At 45.0% G+C, this 10442-nt stretch overlaps 1 long non-coding RNA gene across 1 annotated transcript; it reads right to left on the bottom strand.

The window, feature by feature from the left end:
* Nucleotides 1-1244: 1244 nt before the first annotated feature.
* On the bottom strand, nt 1245-9592 carry LOC147025868 (uncharacterized). The gene is made up of 2 exons (XR_015058040.1): nt 8920-9592; nt 1245-3142 (listed from the first exon to the last, which is right to left on the bottom strand). It is a non-coding gene; the product is annotated as an uncharacterized LOC147025868 (long non-coding RNA).
* Between the last annotated feature and the right edge of the window lie 850 nt (nt 9593-10442).

Below are 10442 nucleotides of genomic sequence, written 5' to 3'. Positions count from 1 at the left end.
CTGATATGGGAAAACCTGCAAAAAAAAAAAAAATAAAAAATCAGTGGGAAAACCTGCAAAATCGGCAGTGTATCAAATACTTGTTCTCCCCACTGTATATGTATATATATGTATGTATATATATATATATATGTATGTATATATATGTATATGTATATATATATATATATATATGTATGTATATATATGTATATGTATATATATGTATATGTATATATATGTATATGTATATATGTTGAGATCCAGGTGAGGTCCACAGCAATTAAGGTCAAGCTTTGTTCATCACCGATCTTGGGAGAGAATGTTTATTTCACATCAGACATATGCATATGGAGACAACAGGCTTTGAACACAATAGTCCACCCAGCCTAATCCTCTGGTGAGCGGTCTTTCGGTACTGCCTTATATTCAATTTACTGCGACCTTTGAATGACTGCGTGTCAAAGAGGATTTATTACCATTCATTAATCTATTGCATTCTTCTGTCAGTACTGCTGATAAGAGAGCGCAGAGAGTGCAGAAACAACACCCTTGATTCCTTAAGGAATTTTAAAAGGTAGCCTCCTACATGTTTTTAGGCCTTAACAGTTCTGGGCAGTAGTCCAACAGATTCCAGGTAGCTCAGCTGCCCGATTAGCAAGGTCATTCGAACGGTCGACAAGGCCAGCTGTGTTGTAACAATGTCAAAACAAGTTTCTTGACAGTGCACAGATAAACTAATGGGAAGATTTATCCTTTCCCTCTTTCCAATTGAAACTAAAGAGTTTTAACCAAACACTAGTAGACATGTTTGGTTGCTGTTAGAGTACATACAATCCCCGACATTTCCCTCCTCTTGTTTCTTTGAAACATTTGCAAAAGAAACTACAAATGAAGAAAAGGAGCATCCGCAGGCCGGCAGGTCAGCAGACAGCAACCTCCAGTGGGTGGCCATCCTTAGGTTTAGCTCCAGATGGACCAAAACGATCGGGAGTTCCAGCTGCGCCCCCAGCCCAAAAGGGGTTCCTACCCACTTTCCAACCGGTCCACTAACACCCCAAGTCTTCAACAAGGGAAATCGGGAAATATCGCAACATTTAAACATAGAATATAAGGAAACCAAGCACTCCCAAAAGCTGTTCGTACAAGAATTGCTCATGGCTAAACAAGAATGAAGTTATACAGGAATATACGTTCCATTAAATATTTGATTATATATATATATTGCCGCTTAATGGACTTCATGAACAACAAGTAAGGCAGTGTTAAAGTATATAAATGTAATGTTCTTTATGAACAAAGCAAAATAATATTTGATAAACTACAAGCCAGAGTATAATGAAGGCACAACTTGCCAGCAATTACCAACAAGGCAAATCAAATGGTATTTCTACCTAGCCCTTCAATTGGTGCAAGCAACGAAAGACATTCGTCCAATGTGAGTTGAAGCAATTGTTCATCACTCGGAGGAAGCCAAAGTAATGGATCGGCGACTACTGCAAGGTTACAATATGTTTCATTGTTCATGGGTTGGGGTGACATGGGTGGGGTACAGAGTATTGGAGTGGGGGGGTAGGTGTAAGTGCAGGGAGGTTTGAGGAGGGCAGCAGTCCAGCGGTGTTCACCGGGGCCATCTCCGTCTGTACTAGCTGGGTACTGGGCTTTGTTGTCCATCCTGAAAAACACTTTCCAATGGCCTTTTGGGCAATTACCTTGAAAACCATCAGTAATATAAAGGCTGCCACGATGATTATCAGGATTGTTATAAAAAATCTCAAAACACTTCCTCCCCAACCCCCAAACAATCCCTTTAACCAGCTACTCATGTTATCACCACTGTAGTCTTTATATTTGCTCGCCTCTTTCCTTATGTGACCCGCGAGGTCATTAATGTTTTCTGAATTATCTGGGATGTACGTACAACACTCTTTGCCAATTACAGCACATGTTCCCCCTTTTTCAGCTAGGATCATGTCTAAAGCTATTCTATTTTGCATTACAGTAGTCCTTAATGCGACCAGCTCCGCGCTAATTTTCTCAAAACCATCAGCGGTATCATTTCCCATTATTTCCAATGTTGATGCCATGCTGATAAGTTCCCTACCTGCAACCCAGGCCCCATATCGGGGGAAAATTATCATTGCTGCATATGCTCCATCTGATATAGCTCTCTTACGTCGTGTCCGATCTATCTCAGAGAATGGGTCAGTGATCAAACGCATGTGCGGTACGACGTACGCAAGATAACATGAACCGCCCCATTTGTTTGGCAGCCATGGGTAGGCTCTATACCCACACACAAAATATGTGCCATTAGATGCAACCTTCGGATATGTTCCATTCTCTCCCTTCCTGTTGGCTGGTAAGTCACTTATCTCTATTGATATATTACAAGTGGAGTTCCCTGCCTGAAATCTGGCATGAGGCTTTGTCCAAGTAAGGCAGATAAACCCCATACGCTTATATGTGATTCTGAAGTACGGAGGTCTTTTCTTTAAATTAAAAGGAGGGTACCACGCACCTGTAAAGTCTACACATGATGAGTTACTGTTTTTTTTTGTCAAATTAAAATTGTTGTACCAAGCAGCACCACAGTAGTCTATTTCCTCAAATGGGATCACAGATAATGGCAAACCCGTTTGTGAGGAGTGCGGGAGATAAGCACACACCCAGCACTTAGTCTCATTACTTAATGTAGCATATTTGTGCGACAAAAGTAAGAATGTATTTATCCCATGTACTCCCAACTCGTGTAAATGTTCAGTGTGGTTCCCAATTGCTCTTTTCCCCCTCTGTTGGATGGGTTGGATTGTCCAGTTATCAATTTGCCCTTCCACTTCCCAGCTTCCCATCCATGAGGCAATTATGGCAACTAGGATTTGCTGTAATGGGTTCATTCTTGCACAATCTCCTCCTCTGTTGGGATGGCAAGTTTGCAGTGTGAAAAGTGTATCCAAGCAGGCTTACCTTCGCACTTTACGGCAGTTGGGGTGGTCAGCAATACCTGGAACGGTCCTTTCCACCGTGGTTCCAAGGCCGTTTTCCTTGTAAAGTGCTTTATCAGTACGTAGTCTCCTGGCTGGAAGGTGTGATACGGCCTTTCCACCGGCTCGGGTAAGGCCTCCTTCACTCTCGTGTGTATCGTCCTCGCGATCCTGGAGAGCTGTTTACAGAATGTCAGCATGTTTTCATCCATCATTGCAATACTCAATTTGTTTATGTCGGTGGGGGCAGTTACGGGAAGTCGCATCGGCCTTCCCATTAGTATTTCATGAGGGGATAACCCTGTCTTCCGGTTCACTGTGGATCGCATGCTCATTAGTGCCAAGGGTAATGCATCTGGCCACTTCAACCCTGTTTCCGTTGTTAGTTTCGCCAGCTTGTTCTTTAGGATACCGTTCTGCCTTTCCACGGCGCCTGCTGACTCTGGATGATAAACACAGTGAAATGCCTGTTTTATTCCCAGTGCTTTACACGCTGCCTGTGTTAGTTCCCCCCTTGATCATGTGATATTTTGTGAGGGATGCCAAATCGGCAGAAGAAGCTTTTTAACAAGTGCTTCACAACGGTGGCAGCATCTGCCTTTGTACATGGGTATGCCTCTACCCATTTAGTGAACATGTCTACCACTACCAAGATATTTCCATATCCGCATGATGGTGGCATATTTATAAAGTCTATTTGTAGGTGCACAAAAGGACCCCATGGGGGCGGGTGGGCTCCCGGCTGCCCTATCTTATCAATTTTGTGTTGGTTGTGTTGTTGACATATCTGGCAAGTTTTACAGACCCCTTCTGCTATTTTCCCAATTCCTGGGGCATACCATGATTCTTGTACTTGTCTCACAGTCCCCCTCTTGCACACATGTCCATTCAAATGGGCCATGCGTGCAAGCCATGGAAGGATTTCAACAGGTGCTATTACCTTCCCCTTGTTTGACCAAAGTCCATTGTCATCCGCTACTCCTCCCGCTGCTTGCCACTTATCATGGTCCTTCTGTGTTGCAGCAGCTTGAATTGCAATAATGTCTGACAAGCTGTATTGGTGCAGCTTGATTTGCTCTTTCGCCAATCGTGCCTGCATTATCGAAGGCAAAGGCAGACTAGCCGCCTCTTTTGCAGCTTTGTCTGCTTTATTATTACCTTTGTCAATGTCAGTTGTCAGTTTCTGGTGTGCACGGCATTTAATGACTGCAATTTCCGCTGGCAGTGTAATGCTTGTCAACAGCTCGGACACCAAACTGCCATTCTTTATTGGTGTTCCTGCTGAGGTAAGAAACCCTCTCAGTTTCCATATTGCACCTTTGTCATGTACAACACCAAAAGCATAGCTAGAGTCAGTATATATGTTCACCACGGAATCGGCAGACAGCTCGCAGGCCCTGATAAGGGCACACAATTCCGCCTGCTGGGCGGAGAAATGAGAAGGCAGACGGGACGCTTCCATTAATTCGTCAATCGTACACACAGCGTATCCTGCATGCCCCGAGCCATCTAGTCCTCGGTATGCCGAACCATCAACAAACAAGGTGAGGTCCGGTCGCTCTAGTGGTTGATCCTTTAGATCCGGGCGTACAGTGGATACTTCCTGGATCGCCTCCGTGCAATCGTGTGGGTCGCCGTCGTCCTCCGTTGGCAGCAAAGAGGCTGGATTAAGAACGTTGCATCTTTCAATCTGTAGGTTCGGTTGGTGTAGGAGAGTCGTCTCATACTGCATCAGACGTGTATTGGTTAAATGCTGTGTTTGTTTTTGTGTGAGCAAAGCCGCAACACAGTGGGGAACCCTTAAAACCAGCGGGTGCCCCATTACAATTTCCGCCGTGCGTTTTACTGCATAACTGGCTGCAGCCACTGCTTGTAAACAAAAAGGTAGGCCGCGTTCGACCGGGTCCAGCCTTCGACTGAAGTATGCGATTGGTCGTTGGTGGTCACCGTGCGATTGTGTTAGCACAGCCTGTGCAAATCCCTTTGTTTCATGAGAGTAAAGGAAGAACGTTTTGTCATAATCCGGTAGCCCCAGAGCGGGAGCCACCGAAAGTGCTGCTTTTAATTTTGTAAAGCATTCCCCCATCTGCTCATTCCACACGATTTTATGTGGCTGGTTTCTCCCGACCACAACATACAGTTCCTTGGTTAGGATTGCATAATCAACAACCCATTGTCTACAGTAAGTTGCCATACCTAGGAATCGCATCATCTCCTTCTTCGTGCGAGGGCGGGGGACCTCCGTGATCGAGGTTATCCTCCCTTTGTCCAACTCCCTCTTTCCGTGGGAGATGTAGTGTCCCAGATACTTGACCCTTTCTTGGACCATTTGCAGTTTGTCTTTGTTTACCTTGTGGCCTTTTGTTGCTAACGCCCGTAGCAGCTGCAGCGTATCGTTTGTACACGCTGCTTTATTTGGGGAGCAAATTAGCAGGTCATCCACATACTGTAGCAGGACTGAATTACTTTTGAAAACAACATCTTCTAGATCTTTGTGTAGAGCCCGCGAGAATAAAGTTGGACTGTCTGCGAACCCCTGAGGCAATACAGTCCATGTGTACTGACGGCCTTTGTACGTAAAGGCAAATAAAAACTGCGATTCCTTATCGATGGGTACACTAAAAACGCAGAGCATAGATCGATGACTGAGAAATGAGTGGAGTTAGCGGGAATAGATGTTATCAGTCCCTCTGCACTAGGTACCACGGGGTGAACACCTTGGATTATCTCATTCACTTCTCGCAAATCTTGGACAAATCTCCATTTATCTTTCTGTGGTTTTTTCACTGGCAATATAGGTGTGTTACACGGACTTGTAGTTTCCACAATTATACCCTGTTCCTTCAAGGATTTGATTACGGGTGCAATGCCAGCCTCTGCCTCTTTACGGAGAGGGTACTGGCGCACATTTGGCAAAGGCATTCCTGGTTTGAGTTTAACCACTAGAGGCGTTGCCCCAATGATTCGACCCACATCATTATCATGTTTTGTCCACAATTGTGGTGGGACCTCTCCCATCAGATTTTCCACCTTTTCTATCGTGTTCATCATTTCCAATGCCTTTTCCCGCTTTGGTGGTAAATTAACCTCTTCCACCAGTCCGTGTATTTCTTTTTCCATAAGGTCACAGATCCATCCTTCGTTATTCTTCAACTTATGCACTTCCCAGTGCACTATTGTTTCTGTGCAGCTCACTGCTGCCTCCTGTAGGCGGTAAACCATAAATCCCAAATCCTTTGGGTGATATTCCTTTGCTGTAGTCATTGTTGTATGTGAGGTTACTCCCGGCGGATACTTTGTCAACTGCCTTTGCTCGTCTGTGAGCTTAACCTCCATTGCGACACCTTCCTTACCAACCATTAGGCGGCAAAGCAATAAATCATTACGTGTTTCCAAGTGCGGAGCAATTTTCTCCGCAAATTCAATGTCATCCCCTCCCGCATCATAATAGATTGTACAATGTGGAGGGTTATAGTATGTGTGCATTGTCACTTGTGCATTGTCTAACCACGTTTGCATTTCCTTATTTTCGTCTGAGATAAGGTTTAGGCATGACCAAGCATTTCTAATTGGTTCCTCCGGCAGTCTCCACCAATAAACAATCGGATGCGGTGTCATCAGGATCATCATTGCCAAATGTGTCTTGTCCCTGGGAATATCAACATAAACCCCTCCCTTTGTACATGCTATCGTGCATCCTAGTTTACACAACAAATCTCTACCTAGCAGATTAACTGGCGTAGTGGTTGTGAGAAGGAAAGCATGTTTCTCTTGCAAAGGTCCGCACCGTACTGGTAATTGTGTTGTTGCTTTTAAAGTCTGTACCTTACCCCTAATCCTACTATTTGTACTTCGGTGTTTGATTTTTCAACTCCTGGCAGTTCCTTCGCTGCGATAGTGGAATGGGTGGCTCCCGTGTCGACTAAGAAAGGAAGCTTCTTACCCGAAACATCCAGAGTGAAGGTCGGCTCCTCTGTTGGTGTTAGTGTCAGCATAGCTCCCTGCAACACGGGTCCACCAGCGGTGTGTCAATATGACTTACGACCCTGCAGCCGTCTTGATCCACCGTCTTGAAACCCCGGCTGTCCTTGAGGGCAATTCCTTCGCCAATGCCCTTCCTTCCCGCACTGGAAGCATTCCTGCGGTGGCGCTGTTGGTTGTGCTCGGTTTTGGCCTGCTGCAGTTTTTGAGCGTGTTTGTAGAGGCGATCGTGTCCAACCTTGACCTTTCCCTACCTGTTTCTTGGGTTTCCCTCTTCTCGGTGCCGCCGGCGGGGGCCTTTGTTGGATTCTCATTCGGCGATCCCACTGTCTAGCCGTTTCTTCGTCTTCTGAGTCTGTGTCATCTTCCTCTAGCTCCCACTTTCTCCAATCTTTATTCTTCCTTTGCTCTGCCACTTTGTCTAATAATACCATTTGGAACACCTCCTCTTTAATTTTTGTTTTCGCGCTCTCCTTTTCTTCTGACCGGGATGAACATTGGTCGGCAGCTGTACAAATCTCAGTTGCTGGTCTTGCCTGCCAGCCGAGCATTACATACTTTAACTGCTTCTTAATCTGAGGTCTGAGTCCTTCCATTAGGAAGTTCGTCAACGCTCGTTGTGGTATTTCTTGTTCAACTTGGAAACCCCCATATTGCAAGAATGCCTGCACTAATCTATGCATGAATTCAGTCGCGCGCTCCCCCTGGCGTTGCTTTGTTTCATAGATCTTATCCCAATCTAACGTTGCCGGCCGCATTGCGCTCTCAATTGCATCATAGAGGAGCTGACGTGCAGTCTGCCTCTGTGCGGCAGTCCATGCCGCTGCTCCCTGTGGCTCCTCCTCTGGCCAATTACCATCCTGTTTAGCCCTTTTCCACACAAATGGGGACAGCACTGCATGGCACAATACTCCAATGTCTCTATGCGAGCAACGGTGTGCCTCAACCCACTGCATTATCAATTCCTTTGTTGCTCCCACATTCCCTCTCAGTTCTAGTACTCGCTCCTTCATCGATCTCAATTCACTCTCTCTAAACGGTCTGTACACCGATTGAGCTGGCCCTCCTGGGCCCGCTGGAATTATTTCTTGGACCGGGTAGGCAGAGGCTGTGGCCAGCAGTCCCATGGCTCCCAGGTCCGGATACAGACTTAGTGTGCTATTCACACGCGCAGGTGGAACACCTGCATTGTTTCCCTGGTCTTCCCACCTCTGCACTGCAGTTACAGGGGCGGGAAGATTTCCTTTACTTGCATCCCCTTAGTTTGTGCTCCAATTTTCTCGACTTTTTGTTCCACTAATTTTCTAGCCACCTCATTTACCTGTAAGGCTTCTTCTTCCCACATATCATACGCTCGCATGTCTGGCTCAGGTTTTATTTTATCATTCATTCGATGTTCTAGCCGGCTTGATAGATTATCTACGATTTCTGATCTTAGAGAACCCCACCTTGGGAATGGGTGTGGATCCCCTTTTGTCCACCTTTCCCACAATGCCAATTGAGTGCATGACTTAGGTCCATATTTTTCATACATTAATCCCGCAGCTGTATTCGGGGGTGGGGCATCTTTATCCACTATTGATTTTGACGTCTTATTTCCCATATTTCCTTATTTCACTGATCCTTCCTAGAGTTTTCTTGGGCCGGGTTAGTGTTCTCCGCCTGGGGTGTTTCTTCACACTCCCAATGCACACTTCCCGCTCCCTCACCCTCCCAACGGGGTTTTCACACCTTTCCCTCCTCTCAATCTCCCGTTCGGATCCTGGCCCTGGCGTATTCTTGGGTCTCCCCCACGGTCTCCCAAAGGAGTGTCCTGGGGTTCCCCTCAACCTTCCAATGGGCCCTTACCTTCCCGGGTACCCCTTTCCGATGTGCAAATAAACCTCCTTCGAGCCTGGTTCGTTTTGAAAGGGCAAGGACAGATCTCAGAGAGCAACGAGTATCCCCAGTGTGAGAAAGGAGGCAGCTTTCTTACCTTTTCCTTAAGCTGGCCGGCTCTTTCCTCCTTTGTCTCACCAGGGTTCTCGAGCTCCTCCTCGATCCGGCTTGCCCCCTCGCCGACTACGCCAATTGTTGAGATCCAGGTGAGGTCCACAGCAATTAAGGTCAAGCTTTGTTCATCACCGATCTTGGGAGAGAATGTTTATTTCACATCAGACATATGCATATGGAGACAACAGGCTTTGAACACAATAGTCCACCCAGCCTAATCCTCTGGTGAGCGGTCTTTCGGTACTGCCTTATATTCAATTTACTGCGACCTTTGAATGACTGCGTGTCAAAGAGGATTTATTACCATTCATTAATCTATTGCATTCTTCTGTCAGTACTGCTGATAAGAGAGCGCAGAGAGTGCAGAAACAACACCCTTGATTCCTTAAGGAATTTTAAAAGGTAGCCTCCTACATGTTTTTAGGCCTTAACAGTTCTGGGCAGTAGTCCAACAGATTCCAGGTAGCTCAGCTGCCCGATTAGCAAGGTCATTCGAACGGTCGACAAGGCCAGCTGTGTTGTAACAATGTCAAAACAAGTTTCTTGACAGTGCACAGATAAACTAATGGGAAGATTTATCCTTTCCCTCTTTCCAATTGAAACTAAAGAGTTTTAACCAAACACTAGTAGACATGTTTGGTTGCTGTTAGAGTACATACATTGCCCGACATATATATATATATGTATATATATATATATATATATATATATGTATATATATATATATATATATATATATATATATATATATATATGTATGTATATATATATATATATATATGTATATATATATATATATATATATATATATATATATATATATATATATATGTATATATATATATATATATATATATGTATATATATATATATATATGTATATATATATATATATATGTATATATATATATACATATATATATATATATATATATATATATATATATATATATATATATATATATATATATATTGTTGCGGATTTGCGCCCGCCGGCGTGCGAGCGGCCACGTAACTCGAATCGCGGCACGTCGCCCACCGGACGGACAATCCCGTCGTGACCCTCTCGGACTAACGCCGGGAACTAGTCACGGGTGGGCCTTTCGGCCTCACCACGATCGTGCCAATCGGCCCCCCGCGTGGGATAGGGTTGCTCGCCAAATTCGACCTACCTAAGTACCCACACGGAGGGTAGACCGGGCGATCGCACCTCGCCGCAGGTCGACTTCGGACACGGGCCACTTTAAGCGAACCGTTCCATACTATCGGGATAACCGAGTGGTGTTATCGTCAACCTCGACGGTTCGATTAATTATTGGGCGTATTTAGCCCACGACCAACCCTTTACGTGAAGTAAGATGGAGATTCAATTAAAGAAAAGACGAAGAGAAACGGGAAAAACAGTTCAACATAAAGCACATTTATTCCGCGGCAAACGGAAAGCACACATATACAATTACACCAAAAGCAAATGTAAAAGTAGAAGAAACACACAATTCTGCACAA

This window comes from Eptatretus burgeri, chromosome 5 (assembly GCF_056783735.1).
Source record: "Eptatretus burgeri isolate ZD-2024b chromosome 5, Ebu_testis_v1, whole genome shotgun sequence".
NCBI lineage: Eukaryota > Metazoa > Chordata > Myxini > Myxiniformes > Myxinidae > Eptatretus > Eptatretus burgeri.
Note: the sequence above shows the minus strand (reverse complement) of the source record. Positions and strands in the feature narration are given on the sequence as shown.